The sequence below is a fragment of the Hydractinia symbiolongicarpus genome, chromosome 1, assembly GCF_029227915.1.
Source record: "Hydractinia symbiolongicarpus strain clone_291-10 chromosome 1, HSymV2.1, whole genome shotgun sequence".
Taxonomy (NCBI): Eukaryota; Metazoa; Cnidaria; class Hydrozoa; order Anthoathecata; family Hydractiniidae; genus Hydractinia; species Hydractinia symbiolongicarpus.
Window position 1 is genome coordinate 25,229,679 of NC_079875.1, and position 17,634 is coordinate 25,247,312.

Sequence of the window (17,634 nt, forward strand, 5' to 3'; positions counted from 1 at the left end):
TGACGAGTGTCATGTATTTGCGATTTTTCGTATTGATACAAGATAAATGTCATTTGGTGACGACAACCTTGTCTCAGGTTCTATATGTTTTAGTAGTAAAGTTGATAAACGAGGCATTTAAAAGAGAAGAGTGTTATATACTTGCGATTTTTTCCTATTGATATAAGATAATTATCATTCTGGAACGTCAACCTCGTCTCAGTTTCTATGTATTATAGCCGGAAAATTGATAAACGAGGCATTTCAAAGTGACGAGTGTCATCTATTTGCCATTTGTCGTGTTGATACAAGATAATTGTACTTTAGGGTCAACAACCTCGTTTCAGGATCTTATATCTTAGCCGTGGAATTGATAAACGAGGCATTTCAAAGTGACGAGTGTCATGTATTTGCCATTTGTCGTGATGATACAAGATAATTGTAACTTAGGGTCAACAACCTCGTTTCAGGATCTTACATCTTAGCCGTGGAATTGTTAAACGAGGCATTTCGAAGAGACGAGTTTTATATATTTGCGATTTTTCGTATAATTGTCATTTAGGAACGACAACCCCGTCTCAGGTTCTATATATTATGGCCGTAAAATTGATGAAGGAGGCATTTCAAAGAGACGAGTGCCTTGTATTTGCGATTTTTCGTATTGATACAAGATAATTGTAATTTAGGGTCAACAACTTCGTCTCAAGTTCTTATATCTTAGCCGTGGAATTGATAAACGAGGCATTTGAAAGTGACCAGTGTCATGTATTTGCCATTCGTCGTGTTGATACAAGATTATAGTACTTTAGGGTCAACAACCTCGTTTCAGGATCTTATATCTTAGCCGTAAAATTGATAAACGAGGCATTTCAAGGAGACGAGTGTCTCATATATTTGCGATTTTTCGTATTGATACAGGATAATTGTCATTTAGGAACGACAACCCCGTCTCAGGTTCAATATATATTTTAGCCTTAAAATTCATAAACGTGGCATTTAAAATTGACAAGTGTTTCCTATATTTGCTATTTTTCGCATTGATACAAGATAATTGTAATTTAGGGCAACAACTTCGCCACAGGTTCCTATATCTTAGCCGTGGAATTGATAAACGAGGCATTTAAAAGAGCAGAGTGTCTCATATATTCGCGATTTTTTTGTATTAATACAGGATAATTGTCATTTAGGGTCAACAACTTCGTCACAGGTTTATATATCTTAGCCGTGGAATTGATAAAGGAGGCATTACCAAGGTACGTGTGTTATATATTTGCGATTTTTCGTATGGATACAGGATAATTGTCATTTAGGAACGACAACCACGTATCAGGTTCTATATATTATGGCCGTAAAATTGATGAAGGAGGCATTTCAAAGAGACGAGTGTCTTGTATTTGTGATTTTTCGAATTGATACAAGACAAATGTCATTTTGGGACGACAACCTCGTCTCAGGTTCTATATATATTTTAGTCGTAAAATTGATAAACGAGGCATTTCAAAGTGACGAGTGTCATGTATTTGCGATTTTTCGTATTGACACAAGATGATTGGCATTTAGGGACGACAACCCCGTCTCAGGTTCTATATATTATGGCCGTAAAATTGATGAAGGAGGCATTTCAAAGAGACGAGTGTCTTGTGTATGCGATTTTTCGTATTGATACAAGATAATTGTAATTTAGGGTCAACAACTTCGTCTCAAGTTCTTATATCTTAGCCGTGGAATTGATAAACGAGGCATGTGAAGGTGACGAGTGTCATGTATTTGCGATTTTTCGTATTGATACGAGATAAATGTCATTTGGGGACGACAACCTCGTCTCAGGTTCTATATATCTTAGTTGTAATATTTATAAACGAGGCATTTAAAAGAGACGAGTGTTATATACTTGCGATTTTTCGTATTGATATAAGATAATTGTCATTTTGGGACGTCAACCTCGTCTCAGTTTCTCTGTATTATGGCCGTAAAATTGATGAAGGAGGCATTTCATAGTGACGAGTGTCATGTATTTGCCATTTGTCGTGTTGATACAAGATAATTGTACTTTAGGGTCAACAACCTCGTTACAGGATCTTCTATCTTAGCCGTAAAATTGGTAAACGAGGCATTTCAAAGAGACGAGTGTTATATATTTGCGATTTTTCGTATTGATACAGGTTAATTGTCATTTAGGAACGACAACCCCGTCTCAGGTTCTATATATTATGGCCGTAAAAGTGATGAAGGAGGCATTTCAAAGAGACGAGTGTCTTGTATTTGTGATTTTTCGTATTGATACAAGACAAATGTCATTTTGGGACGACAACCTCGTCTCAGGTTCTACATATTTTAGTCGTAAAATTGATAAACGAGGCATTTCAAAGAAACGAGTGTCTTGTATATGCGATTTTTCGTATTGATACAAGATAATTGTAATTTAGGGTCAACAACATCGTCTCAAGTTCTTATATTTTAACCGTGGAATTGATAAACGACGCATTTCAAAGTGACGAGTGTTTCCTATATTTGCTATTTTTCGCATTGATACAAGATAATTGTAATTTAGGGTCAACAACGTCGCCTCAGGTTCTTATATTTTACCCGTGGAATTGATAAACGAGGCATTTAAAAGAGACGAGTGTTATATACTTGCAATTTTTCGTATTGATACAAGATATTTGTAACTTAGGGTCAACAACTTCGTCTCAAGTTCTTATATCTTAGCCGTGGAATTGTTAAACGAGGCATTTCGAAGAGACGAGTTTTATATATTTGCGATTTTTCGTATTGATACAGGATAATTGTCATTTAGGAACGACAACCCCGTCTCAGGTTCTATATATCATGGCCGTAAAAGTGATGAAGGGGGCATTTCAAAGAGACGAGTGTCTTGTATTTGCAATTTTTCGTATTGATACAAGATAATTGTAATTTAGGGCAACAACTTCGCCACAAGTTCTTATATCTTAGCCGTGGAATTGTTAAACGAGGCATTTCGAAGAGACGAGTTTTATATATTTGCGATTTTTCGTATAATTGTCATTTAGGAACGACAACCCCGTCTCAGGTTCTATATATTATGGCCGTAAAATTGATGAAGGAGGCATTTCAAAGAGACGAGTGCCTTGTATTTGCGATTTTTCGTATTGATACAAGATAATTGTAATTTAGGGTCAACAACTTCGTCTCAAGTTCTTATATCTTAGCCGTGGAATTGATAAACGAGGCATTTGAAAGTGACCAGTGTCATGTATTTGCCATTCGTCGTGTTGATACAAGATTATAGTACTTTAGGGTCAACAACCTCGTTTCAGGATCTTATATCTTAGCCGTAAAATTGATAAACGAGGCATTTCAAGGAGACGAGTGTCTCATATATTTGCGATTTTTCGTATTGATACAGGATAATTGTCATTTAGGAACGACAACCCCGTCTCAGGTTCAATATATATTTTAGCCTTAAAATTCATAAACGTGGCATTTAAAATTGACAAGTGTTTCCTATATTTGCTATTTTTCGCATTGATACAAGATAATTGTAATTTAGGGCAACAACTTCGCCACAGGTTCCTATATCTTAGCCGTGGAATTGATAAACGAGGCATTTAAAAGAGCAGAGTGTCTCATATATTCGCGATTTTTTTGTATTAATACAGGATAATTGTCATTTAGGGTCAACAAATTCGTCACAGGTTTATATATCTTAGCCGTGGAATTGATAAAGGAGGCATTACCAAGGTACGTGTGTTATATATTTGCGATTTTTCGTATGGATACAGGATAATTGTCATTTAGGAACGACAACCACGTATCAGGTTCTATATATTATGGCCGTAAAATTGATGAAGGAGGCATTTCAAAGAGACGAGTGTCTTGTATTTGTGATTTTTCGAATTGATACAAGACAAATGTCATTTTGGGACGACAACCTCGTCTCAGGTTCTATATATATTTTAGTCGTAAAATTGATAAACGAGGCATTTCAAAGTGACGAGTGTCATGTATTTGCGATTTTTCGTATTGACACAAGATGATTGGCATTTAGGGACGACAACCCCGTCTCAGGTTCTATATATTATGGCCGTAAAATTGATGAAGGAGGCATTTCAAAGAGACGAGTGTCTTGTGTATGCGATTTTTCGTATTGATACAAGATAATTGTAATTTAGGGTCAACAACTTCGTCTCAAGTTCTTATATCTTAGCCGTGGAATTGATAAACGAGGCATGTGAAGGTGACGAGTGTCATGTATTTGCGATTTTTCGTATTGATACGAGATAAATGTCATTTGGGGACGACAACCTCGTCTCAGGTTCTATATATCTTAGTCGTAATATTTATAAACGAGGCATTTAAAAGAGACGAGTGTTATATACTTGCGATTTTTCGTATTGATATAAGATAATTGTCATTTTGGGACGTCAACCTCGTCTCAGTTTCTCTGTATTATGGCCGTAAAATTGATGAAGGAGGCATTTCATAGTGACGAGTGTCATGTATTTGCCATTTGTCGTGTTGATACAAGATAATTGTACTTTAGGGTCAACAACCTCGTTACAGGATCTTCTATCTTAGCCGTAAAATTGGTAAACGAGGCATTTCAAAGAGACGAGTGTTATATATTTGCGATTTTTCGTATTGATACAGGTTAATTGTCATTTAGGAACGACAACCCCGTCTCAGGTTCTATATATTATGGCCGTAAAAGTGATGAAGGAGGCATTTCAAAGAGACGAGTGTCTTGTATTTGTGATTTTTCGTATTGATACAAGACAAATGTCATTTTGGGACGACAACCTCGTCTCAGGTTCTACATATTTTAGTCGTAAAATTGATAAACGAGGCATTTCAAAGAAACGAGTGTCTTGTATATGCGATTTTTCGTATTGATACAAGATAATTGTAATTTAGGGTCAACAACATCGTCTCAAGTTCTTATATTTTAGCCGTGGAATTGATAAACGACGCATTTCAAAGTGACGAGTGTTTCCTATATTTGCTATTTTTCGCATTGATACAAGATAATTGTAATTTAGGGTCAACAACGTCGCCTCAGGTTCTTATATTTTACCCGTGGAATTGATAAACGAGGCATTTAAAAGAGACGAGTGTTATATACTTGCAATTTTTCGTATTGATACAAGATATTTGTAACTTAGGGTCAACAACTTCGTCTCAAGTTCTTATATCTTAGCCGTGGAATTGTTAAACGAGGCATTTCGAAGAGACGAGTTTTATATATTTGCGATTTTTCGTATTGACACAGGATAACGGTCATTTAGGAACGACAACCCCGTCTCAGGTTCTATATATTATGGCCGTAAAATTGATGAAGGAGGCATTTCAAAGAGACGAGTGCCTTGTATTTGCGATTTTTCGTATTGATACAAGATAATTGTAATTTAGGGTCAACAACTTCGTCTCAAGTTCTTATATCTTAGCCGTGGAATTGATAAACGAGGCATTTGGAAGTGACCAGTGTCATGTATTTGCCATTTGTCGTGTTGATACAAGATTATAGGACTTTAGGGTCAACAACCTCGTTTCAGGATCTTATATTTTAGCCGTGGAATTGATAAACGACGCATTTCAAAGTGACGAGTGTTTCCTATATTTGCTATTTTTCGCATTGATACAAGATAATTGTAATTTAGGGCAACAACTTCGCCACAGGTTCCTATATCTTAGCCGTGGAATTGATAAACGAGGCATTTAAAAGAGCAGAGTGTCTCATATATTCGCGATTTTTTTGTATTAATACAGGATAATTGTCATTTAGGGTCAACAACTTCGTCACAGGTTTTTATATCTTAGCCGTGGAATTGATAAAGGAGGCATTACCAAGGTACGTGTGTTATATATTTGCGATTTTTCGTATTGATACAGGATAATTGTCATTTAGGAACGACAACCACGTATCAGGTTCTACATATTATGGCCGTAAAATTGATGAAGGAGGCATTTCAAAGAGACGAGTGTTTTGTATTTGTGATTTTTCGTATTGATACAAGACAAATGTCATTTTGGGACGAACACCTCGTCTCAGGTTCTATATATATTTTAGTCGTAAAATTGATAAACGAGGCATTTCAAAGTGACGAGTGTCATGTATTTGCGATTTTTCGTATTGACACAAGATGATTGGCATTTAGGGACGACAACCCCGTCTCAGGTTCTATATATTATGGCCGTAAAATTGATGAAGGAGGCATTTCAAAGAGACGAGTGTCTTGTATATGCGATTTTTCGTATTGATACAAGATAATTGTAATTTAGGGTCAACAACTTCGTCTCAAGTTCTTGTATCTTAGCCTTGGAATTGATAGACGAGGCCGAGTGTTATATATTTGCGATTTTTGATATTGACACAAGATAATTGTCATTTAGGGACGAAAACCTTGTCTGAGGTTCTATATATTTTAGTTGTAAAATTGATTAACGAGGCATTTTTATATTTGCGATTTTTCGTATACACCTTTCCCGAGAGCGATTGCACAATATTTACCGTAGCATGGAAACGGGGCTCGTACTGACAAGTTTTTATAATGGCGGGTTTTCGCTTTATGTAAACAACAAATAATTAGCTACCTAGGAGGCAAAATATTTCAAGAAAAACCATTTTTAAGATATGTCTTACTCGAATTCGTCATCTTCTATTCCAACTGAAGCTGCAGCGGGAGGAAGAGGAAAGTATTGGTGTATTCCCATGTGTTCTAGTGTTCAGTATGACAAGGATAAAAATAAAACAGAAATTGCTTTGTTTGGATTTCCTAATAAAGAAAAGAAACCTGACGTTTACAAAGCTTTGTGCAAAGAGATTTATAAATACAGAGGAAAAGGAGCTGGTGACAACTTTAACATAACGAGGCACACTAAAGTCTGTGAGTTCCACTTTAAACCTGACGAAATTAAAGTCAGCTTCGGAAGAGGCATCAAAACTTTGAAAACTGGTAATGAAATTCCATCAGTATTTTCTTTTAAAGAGGACAAGCAAACACTGAAACGAAAATCTCCAAAAAAAAGATTAGTGTTGCCACCAAACACTGATAATGAATCTGACATTGACATGGACATTAAATCTCCATTTTTAGATATAAATCAAGAAGACACTTGTGAGAATTATGAGAGCTACAAATTCCAAATTACAGTACTGGAAAAAAAACTAGAAACAAGTGAACAAAAAGCGAAAGAATTATTAAAACAAAACAATAATTTGGAACAAAAAAATAACTACTTGAGCAACAGACTATTTACATGTAACAATTATTTAAAGAACAGTGAGCTATTTAAATCAGCAACCGGTATCGAAAAAGAAAAAATTATAATACTTTATGAATATCTTGATCCAGGTGAAAACTGTGAAATATTAAGTTATACGAAAAGAGTGAAACTAACACAGAAGATAAAATTCCAGTTGATCCCATGCACCACCGTCTTTTTTAACTAGAGAATCCAAACCTGGACCAAGACCGAAGACAAAAGCTATTGAACAGCTGTTCATGTTTTTAACATGGCTACGCTTGGGTATTACACTGCAACATACAGCCTGGTTATTTGATACTCCGAAATCAACTGTATCTAGATATATTATCACATGGTCAAATTATGTATATATTAAACTGGGATGTGTGCCAATTTGGCCATCAACAAAAGTCTACAAGAGACAATGCCACAATGTTTTAAAGACACTTATCCCACCACAAAAGTTATAATTGATTGTACTGAACTTTTTTGTCAGAGACCATCTAGTTTGACAATCCAAAGTAGTCTTACGAATAAATATTTTGTGTGCATTCGACGATGTTATTCTGTTCTGTCGTGCTTTAAACCAAAGCTGACAATCACGTTGTTTCCTGGTGTCTACCTCCAATTTTACACTTTCGTCAATCGATATTTTTAATTCGTCAATTATGTCTATTTCTGTTTCGTTAAGTTCCCAATCACACTGATAGTCCAGAAATGATTGTGGTAGTTGACCAAAATTTGTAGTGCCTATAAGCCGTGAATCAATTTTGGTTAGATTTGGCAAGACAATAAAATCTCTTTCAATAGGTAATAATTGGCATGATAGTGGTGATCCCATATACTGAACACCAAATTTAGTTATTTCTGAGTCAATAGAGAAACTTTTTGGAATTGCATGAGCAAACCCAATATTCTTGTCTATGGCTTTTAGCTTCTCCTTCATTCTCAATATGTGTCCACTATTTTTAATAAGGTTAAAGTTTAGTCTAGGGTCATACAAAGTTGGGCTTATGCCCTTTTTATCGAATTTGCTGTATATTGAGCATTTCATTACTGGTGATTTGACAGCTTCCTTGTTGCCTGGAACTCCCCATTTTCTTTGCTGAGTGGTGCCTGCTGTTTCCGATAGGACAGTAGAAAATGAGTTTAAGGAATACTCTGCCAGGTGGCCTTATCGACTGCACTGCTTCTTCTATTTATGTGTACAGAAACATTGCTTTTTATTTTTTTCATACTGGCTCTACAACTACATTTGGCCACAAAGTGTGTCAGAGTTCTTGCGGTATAAATACTAGCTATCGGATGATATATAACGTTTATCTTTGAATTTTGTGCCTCTAACTAAGGTCTTTACTATCGGCTTTCCCTTCTGCTTCCCACAATTTTTAACATGATTTTTTTTTCCCTTCTGGTGAAAACAGGAAAAAAATCCAAGGATTTTCCCCACTCCAAATCATCCACTACAGTGCTTTTTTCAGTGCTGACTCGCACAGTAAAACTGGTGTTTATGTCCTTTGTAAGTAAACTTTGTATTCTTGCATCAAGAGTTTTATCTCCCATATAATTTTCGAGGTTTACATCCTTTTTCTCAATAAGCTCTTCCTCTACACCCGCAGCCATGTTTGTTTACAGCTTGTCAATGCGGGCCTCAGTTCCAAAACGAGGATTATATTACATCATCGATCTCGGGAAATGCGTATCGCCTATTCAAAATGACAATGGCGAGTGCAAATTTTTGTTAATATGTACAATTTATCCACGTTCTACATATTTTGGGAAAACATCCTTTAAATTTTTAGAATGTTTACACGCTTTTCTGCCTGATTTTTTGTTTTTATTTTTTGCAATTTTTTTTAACATTTTCTGTTCTACTAATCAATTCTTTAATGATTTCGTGTGTATTTACTTAGATGATTTTAACAAGAAAAATAATAAAAAGTTGCAATGAAAAAAAATTGATTGACGCAGAGAGGTTGTACAAAGGTGGTATGCAATGTTTTTATAATTTTGTGCATACGTTTCTATAAAGTGAAGCAGTAAGAAAATAAAAGCGTGCAGTAGGCGTGTTGTTTATAGTAAGCGTAGTGTATTTAGTTCTGTGAATTTTGTTCTGCTAAGATATGTAGCTAGGATTTCATTTCTTCTGCGTGATCTAATGAAAAATTAAGCAAGCGAACTAGCGTACTTTTTATGCTTGGACCAAGGTAACTTAAACCAGAATTCTCTCAAAGCGTAAAACAGTCATAATTTATATATTATCTTCAAATCGCTGTTCACAAAAGAGACTAAAAAGACTGTTTAAAAATAAGCAAATTCGTCAACAATTATTGAAAAATATTCAATCCCGCAAACCGAGACAAAAATTTTTTCGAAATATTTGTAAATTGTTTTGCACTTACTTTCAAAAAATTGCTAAGTGCATATGTCTAGCCATATATTTGAGGATTCAACTTGTGTTCCTTGTTCTTTGTAAAAGGAACTGCGCCGAGTGTCATATAACACAAATTCTATACGAAAATTGTTGAAAATTTTTTTGCAGTTTTTAGCTAAGATTCTAAAGAGCAACTGTTTGACTCCTGTTCATAAAATTTAATCTGTTGTAATACAAACAGTCGTTCTTCTGTCATTTAATTACACGGCATTTTAGTGTGTTAAGGTTCATACAGTAACAGTCTCTTCTGTGACAACTATTCACGTGGAATAGACTATGGCGGACACGGACACGGATACGGAGCGTGTTATGAGAAATCATATTCGAGATTTGTCAAATCCTGACGAATTTGAGTTAATGTGGAATGAAAATGATTGTGCTTAGACTCAGAGAAATTCATAGATGATAAATATGAAGAGATAAGGTATGAAAAGTTGAAATCTGAATTATTTGCGGATCTGAATGAATCTCTGAAAGATATCATAAAAATGGAAATTCGTAAATTGAGGCGTGGTTATACTCCATTATTGGACGACGAAAGTAATATTTCAACACAACGAAGTTATATTAAATCACTCGAAGACCAAATTAAATTTTTGAAGGAAGAGGTGAGCTCAAAAAATAATATTATAGATTTGTTTATAAAGAAATCACTAATGCATGACGAGCGTTCTAGCTCTTCACAAGATACTTGTATTAATTTTTTACATCACAAACAATTACCGCAAAACTCCCAAAACAATTATACGGAATCATTATCCTCTAATCATACTGACAATGAACATTTTAAAGATTTACAAAACGATTCAATTAAGTCTGATGGTTGTATTGAAACAAACATTGAAAACCAATTACAGTCTATAAGAAAAAAGAAGCACGAAGAGTTTAATGCGATGCAAAAAATTACCGTCAAAAGCAGAAAACAACGTCTACAACAATTAGCCGGTTATAAAATAGAATCCCGTCCTAGCCATTTAAATACATCAATTGAATCGGATACCGAGAAAGTTGATTGTGATAATGATGTTACATATATATTGGGAGATTCCATAATAAAGGATGTTAAAGGGTGGAAGCTTGGGAATCAATTCAACGATAAGACAAAAGTTATTGTTAAACCATTCTCCGGAGCAAAAATAGACGCGATGAATCATCATGTGATCCCCTCACTAAACCAAAAGCCTAATAGAGTTATTTTGCATGTCGGTACAAACGACATACCATCTAAAAAGACTCATCATCAAATCTGCAATGATATTTTGTCTCTGGCTTTGAAAATGAGTGATAAAACCAATGTTATCATATCAGGAATCATTGAACGCGAAGACAGATATAATGTAAAGGTCAAAGCGGTAAACGAGCTACTCAAATCAAAATGCCAGGGGCGAAACATTTGTTTTATTACTCATACTATATCTCCAAAACTTCATCTAAACCGAAGTAATCTTCATCTGAATCGAAAAGGAACCTTGTTGCTATCCCAAAAATTTGTTGACACACTAAAGAAATATCAAAATGAATGAAATGTAGTCTACAACGATGACATGAATGTGAATGACAGTCAAAACCTTTCCAATACTTTACCTTCTTTGAGAAATTTACGGATAAAAAATCCTAAGAATGTTATTATTGCCCACGTGAATATCAACTCAATACGAAATAAATTTGACTTCCTGAAAGAGTTTGTGGAAAACAACATCGATATTCTCTGCATATGTGAAACAAAAGTAGATTCATATTTCCCGGTAGGTCAATTTGACATGCCTGGATTCAAGCTCCCCTTTCGCCGTGACCGGGATAAAAATGGTGGAGGTTTGATGATCTTTGCAAATGAAAATCTTCTTACTAAAGAACTGACTTCATTCAAGGTACAGAATGGAATAGAACTGATTACGTTGGAGATAAACCTAAGGAAGAAGAAGTACCTATTGCTGTACACTTATCGTCCACCGTCACAATGCACACACTTTTTCCTCTCAAATATCACGAATGCACTTAATTTTCACATGAGACATTACTCAAACATTATCGTAATGGGCGATTTTAACCTGGAGCCAGATAGTGATGAAATGTCAGAGTTTATGAGTGCCTTCGATTTGTCTAATCTAATAAAAGAAAAAACATGTTTTAAATCAGCATCAAATCCCTCATGTATTGATCTGATTTTAACTAATATTGGAAGGACGTTTAAACACACAAGTACTATCGAAACTGGTCTTTCAGATTTTCACAGAATGGTGCTAACTGTTATGAAAACTACTTATGTAAAAGCTCCACCGAAAGTTGTGAATTATCATGACTACTCTCATTTTAATAAAGAGATATTTATATCAGAATTGACCAACAGGATGCAAAATATAACCACGTATGAACAATTTAATAACACTTTCAAAAATATATTAGATAATCATATGCCACTTAAAAAGAAAATCTTGCGATCGAATAATAAACCATTTTTGAACAAGAATTTGCGAAAGGCTATCATGCTGCGTTCCAGACTACGCAATAAATCGATATCATCTCCTTCAGCTGAAAACATCAAGCAGTATAAATTACAACGAAATCTTTGTGTCAAGCTGTCGAGAAAGGCCAAATTTACTTACTATTCAAACCTTAATACTAAGAAGTTAACAGATAACAAATGTTTTTGGCGTACTGTGAAGCCATTTGTCAGTGATGATTCATCAAACCAAAAGAAAATCATTCTTATCGAAAATGAGTGTATTATCTCGAGTGATGAAGACATAGCAAATATCTTCAACTCTTATTTTCAAAAGGTTATCAGTTCATTGAAGTTATATCGATGGCCTGATGTTTCAACAGATTCACATGATTACGTTCTGAATGCTATTTATAAATACGAATTACATCCGAGTATCCAAAAAATCAATGAGAGATATAACCATATTGCGAGATTCGAATTTAGTCCAACAACGGGAAGTGAAATGTGGGAAGAAATGAAGAAATTAGATGAATCCAAATCAAATGTTGCTGGTGATATTCCGAGTAGAATTTTGAAAGATTATTATAGTTTATATTATCAAAGTCTCGTTAGCATATTTAACAACACCGTTATTAAGGATTCTGAATTTCCAAATGAGTTAAAATGTGCCGAAGTCTGTCCAATTTTTAAAAAAGGTGATCCATCAGCTAAAGAAAATTTTCGACCTATAAGTATTTTGCCTGTGGTCTCTAAAATATTTGAAAAGCTTCTATATAAACAACTTATGGGTTTTTTCTGTGATAAACTATCTCCGTATTTATGTGGTTTCCGAAAGGGCTTTAGTACTCAACAATCTCTCTTGCGTATGTTCTCGAAAGTGCGAGGAGCATTAGATGCCAAACAAAAAGTTGGAGCTATCTTTATGGATCTATCAAAAGCCTTTGACTGTATTAGCCATGATCTTCTCATAGCGAAGTTATATGCCTATGGTTTAAGTTTTTCGGCTTTAAAACTTGTGGCTAGCTATCTGAAAAATAGGAAGCAACGTATCAGACTGGCAAACTCTTTTAGCGAATGGCTTGAAATGACTTTCGGTGTCCCTCAAGGATCTGTGCTAGGACCTCTCCTTTTCAACATCTTTTTGAATGATTTTTTATCTTTTGTCACCAGCGATATATGCAGTTATGCTGACGATAACACGATTTATGTTATAGGAAACTCTGAGGAAAATATTCTGTACGAGCTTGAAAATGAGATGAGAACTGTCTCAACATGGTTTAGGTTAAACTGCTTACAACTGAATGAAAGGAAGTGTCATTTTATGTTTTTCGGTAGCAACACACAATGTTTTCTACAAGTTAATATCAATGGAACAGCTGTGCAATGCTCTTCGGAGGAAAAACTTCTTGGTATTACAATAGATAATACTAGCTGTTTCCCGTGGAAGAATCCACTGTATTCCATTTAATTTATGTAGCAGATATATGTCCATCAAAAAACAAACAATACAGCAGTGCGCATCTTACATCTGCATTATTATATAAATGACCAAAAAAATTAAAGGTTTTCAACAACTGCAGTATTTATGTGACATTTAAAATCTAAATCTACTAAAATTACTTGCTCTGACCATCTGACAAATGCGAAAATTATTCGGAAAGAAGTTTCCAAAAGCATTTCAACATACATCTCACCCATAAAATTTAAATCACTTAAAACGCCACATATATACAAAAAAGCTGATCAATGTCAAACACAAATCTCTCATTGTATATGTTAAAATCAGTTAGTTTATTGCAAACCCTGCCAAAGGTTGACACACAATGTGAAAAATAAACAATAAATTGTGCCTCTGACAGAATTTTTTATCTAAGGTGTAAAAAAAGGGATTTGCAAGGACAAATTATAATGCAATAAAACATTATTTGATATATTGCATACAGTCCCTCCTCACCAAACTTTAGACAAAATGCCAACAAAATAACGGTGTTTAAACCTAAAATTAATAAAGTCCTTTTAGCAATTTGCATGCTGTTTTACCATCAATAAAGTAAACAAAATTTCAAATCTCACATAGTATTCTGTCACAAATTTTCATAAAATATATATATAAGTCATAATGAGTCATGTTAAACAACAGCAATCAATCTGTATATAAGTTCATTTTATGTCAATTTTTGCACCAATTTTGCAACACAAAATACAAATTCTAAATAATACTAAAATCTCTTATTTTGGTCCTTCGCATACCGACGGTCTCCCACAAAAGTTTAATCAAAATGTAAAAAATGAGAGGTAACGACAAAATCAAAGTTTGCAAAATTTAACTATTTCAGTACATATATCTACTGCATATGCCCTCTAAAACAATATTTTAATCCAAAATGCCAAAGAAAAACAGTTTGCAACAAAAATCAGTTATTTCGATAATATTGCATACACTCTTTCCTCACAAAAGCTTCACAAACTGTAAAAAAAAGAATGGTTGTAGGGAGTGCTTCTGATTCAACAAAAAAAGTTTTTTTGACATATTGCATCTAGCCCTTACCCATTAAATCTTACACAAAATTTCCAAAACTATATACGATTTAGAACACATCAAATTTAAATCGAGAAGGATCAGTCATTTCGATATATTGCACGGAGTCCTCCCCAGTAAGAATTTATACAAAATATAGAAAAACAAAGCTTGCAAGGTGTAAAATTGAATTCTTCTTCTGTGTATATATATATGGTCCTTCCTCGCAAAATTAACATAAAATGTCAAAAAGGTTCAGATATAACATCTAACACAACAAAAATCAGTTCTATCAGTATATGTCATGCCATTGTCTTCCACCAAATGTTCCCCTTAAAGTTTCACAGACACAGCCTGTAAATTAAAAACAACTAAGATCAGGTATTTTGGTCTATTTCATACCATTCTGTTCCAAATAACTTATAAAATGTAAAAATTGAGTGGTAAAACAGAAATGTCAAAAAGAAGAAGTATAAAGAAGAGTATAAAATTGAAATCAACAAAGTAGCTCTTTTGGTGTATTAAATATAAGCCATACGCACAAAAGTTTACACTAATTGTAAGAAAATGGTTGTGTTTAGTAATTCTAAATTAAGAAAAGTCAGTTCTTTTAGCATGCTGATTAAGGTTTTTGCCCACAATTTGAAACAAATTAAATTTACATTTTAAAAATAAGTAATTTCTGAACTTTATTTTCAGAATATTTGGAGGAAAAGAACTTCGCAAACCAAAAAAAACCCAGGAAAATGTTTAAAATTTTCAGGGTTAATAACGTTTGATGTGTTTTGTGGGAATATATATACTGGGAATCTTTAGTTTAAAGCTAGCATTAGCTAGCTACAGCAGCTAATAGCTAGTCACTTAAATATAAACTGGAGACTTAGCTAGGCAAAAAGAACATGGCTACATATATATATATATATATTCCTAGCTAGCTAGCTAGTTGTTGGTGGTGGTTGGCTTTTATGATGCTAGCTATAAAACATGTCTGGCAACAATAATATAATCAAAACTGAAAATAAAACATGAAAAAACCTTACAGAACCTTGCTATGATTAATTTATAAAACCATGCTCTTCTTCAAATGTTTTTTTAAAGATTTATTTTGAATGAAAGAGTAGAGAATACTCAAAAAGAACAGCCATCTTTTTCGTAAACACAATTTCCGTTTTATGCTAGGAACTTCATTTAACAGTCCGTATACTTTGTGAATATCTAATACCGTTTCATATGTAGCGATACCTATATATATATATGCTAACATAGAGTTTTTTGGCATAAGGGTATATATATTTATATCGTTATTAGCAGCGGGTTATGTATTTACACCTTATGTGCGATTTCTATGCAGTACATCTCTAATTTTTTTAGTTAAATTTTAGCGTACGGCCACGTCATAAGAAAGTGACCCGTGATTTCCGTGTCGTGGACTCACAGTTTTACTCACGCAAGGGAATTAATATATAAGATGTTGACTTTTAGCAAACACGTTAAAGATTTGTGCAAGAAAGCAAGCAATAAATTAAATGCTCTTGTTAGATTATCACCGTATATGGATCAACAAAAATTATATCTCATATTAAATTCTTTTATTTTATCTCAGTTTGGTTACTGTCCTTTACTTTGGATGTTTTGTAACCGTACTACTAACAATTCCATCAATAGAATCCATAGTAGAGCCCTTCGTGTAATAACTAATGATTATAGCTCTTCATTTCAAGACCTATTGGATAAAACTGGAACTGTTAGTGTACATCACCGTAATTTGATTATTTTATTAAAGGAATTATATAAAGTCAAAAATAATACCAATCCTGATATTATGTCCGAAGTATTTATTCTTAACAAAAATAGGTACTCGAATCGTATTAATTCAGAGTTTTTTCGAGGTAGAGCACAAACTGTAAAATATGGCTTGGAAACTGTAACCTTCAGAGGACCGCAGCTATGGGCAACTCTACCAAAATCTATTCAAGAAGCGCCATGCATTTCAACGTTTGTAAGTTGTCTAAAAAAATGGAAAGGCTTAACTTGTCAGTGTCGTCTTTGTAGATTGTATATTCACAATTTAGGATACATATAGAAATAAGATCACCTTTTGAGGTTAAATTCTTTTTAGTTTATTTATTATTTTTAATTTATATTTGTTAGTTACATGAAGTCGATTTTAATTAGTCAGTTTTTTTAAATATGACTATTTTTATTGTATTTTCGACAATAAATAATGTGAAAATAAATAAAAAAAAATAAAAATACACATTAAAAATTGAGTGCAGAAATATTTGATTTAGCTATAGGTTCTTGGTGAAAGGTCTCACTTCTCCCCCCCTTCCATCGAATTAAACAATATCCTGCTATAAATCCCTTATTGAAATATAGACTGTCACACTTTATAATCATAAATTTATCGCAGAGTTTGTAATCACTTCATGTCGCAAGCGTACCCCCTTGTTTCGGTTTTATTGAAACATTAGGGCGAATCAGGCAGTTTCCACTCTGGCAGCAATACCAGATTTTAATTCTGCCACATTTATAGCTACGCGCTATGCTAGCGCTTTAAAAGTAAGTAAGCAGTTTCATTGTGGTTCCAAGTGAAACGTATTAGTATATTAAGAACAAGGAAGTGATAAGAAAAATAAACACATTTTTTACTTTGTTGCTAGAGACCAATGACACTGTGAAAAATAATACAATAAAAATGCTTTTAAAGTTCGTCTTCTTATGCCTGTTCTACTAAACTACAAAAGTGCATTGTGGTTCCAATGCAAGATTATGTTTGCGATAATGTTCGGGTATTTGGCTACGCTAGCATTTTACTGTGCTACCAATTCCGTGCTAAGGAGGTAAAACAAATGTTTTTGATTTAACGGTTTTGTAACACATTCGTACCAACAGGAATGTAGCGACAAACTCCCGATATTACGAAGTTAAGCCGTTTTCACTTTGGTGGAGTGACAAGAGATGAAGGTATAGGTATATAAGAATAAAGACATAGGTACATTATTTCCTAATTCGCTTTGCTCAATCAAAAAT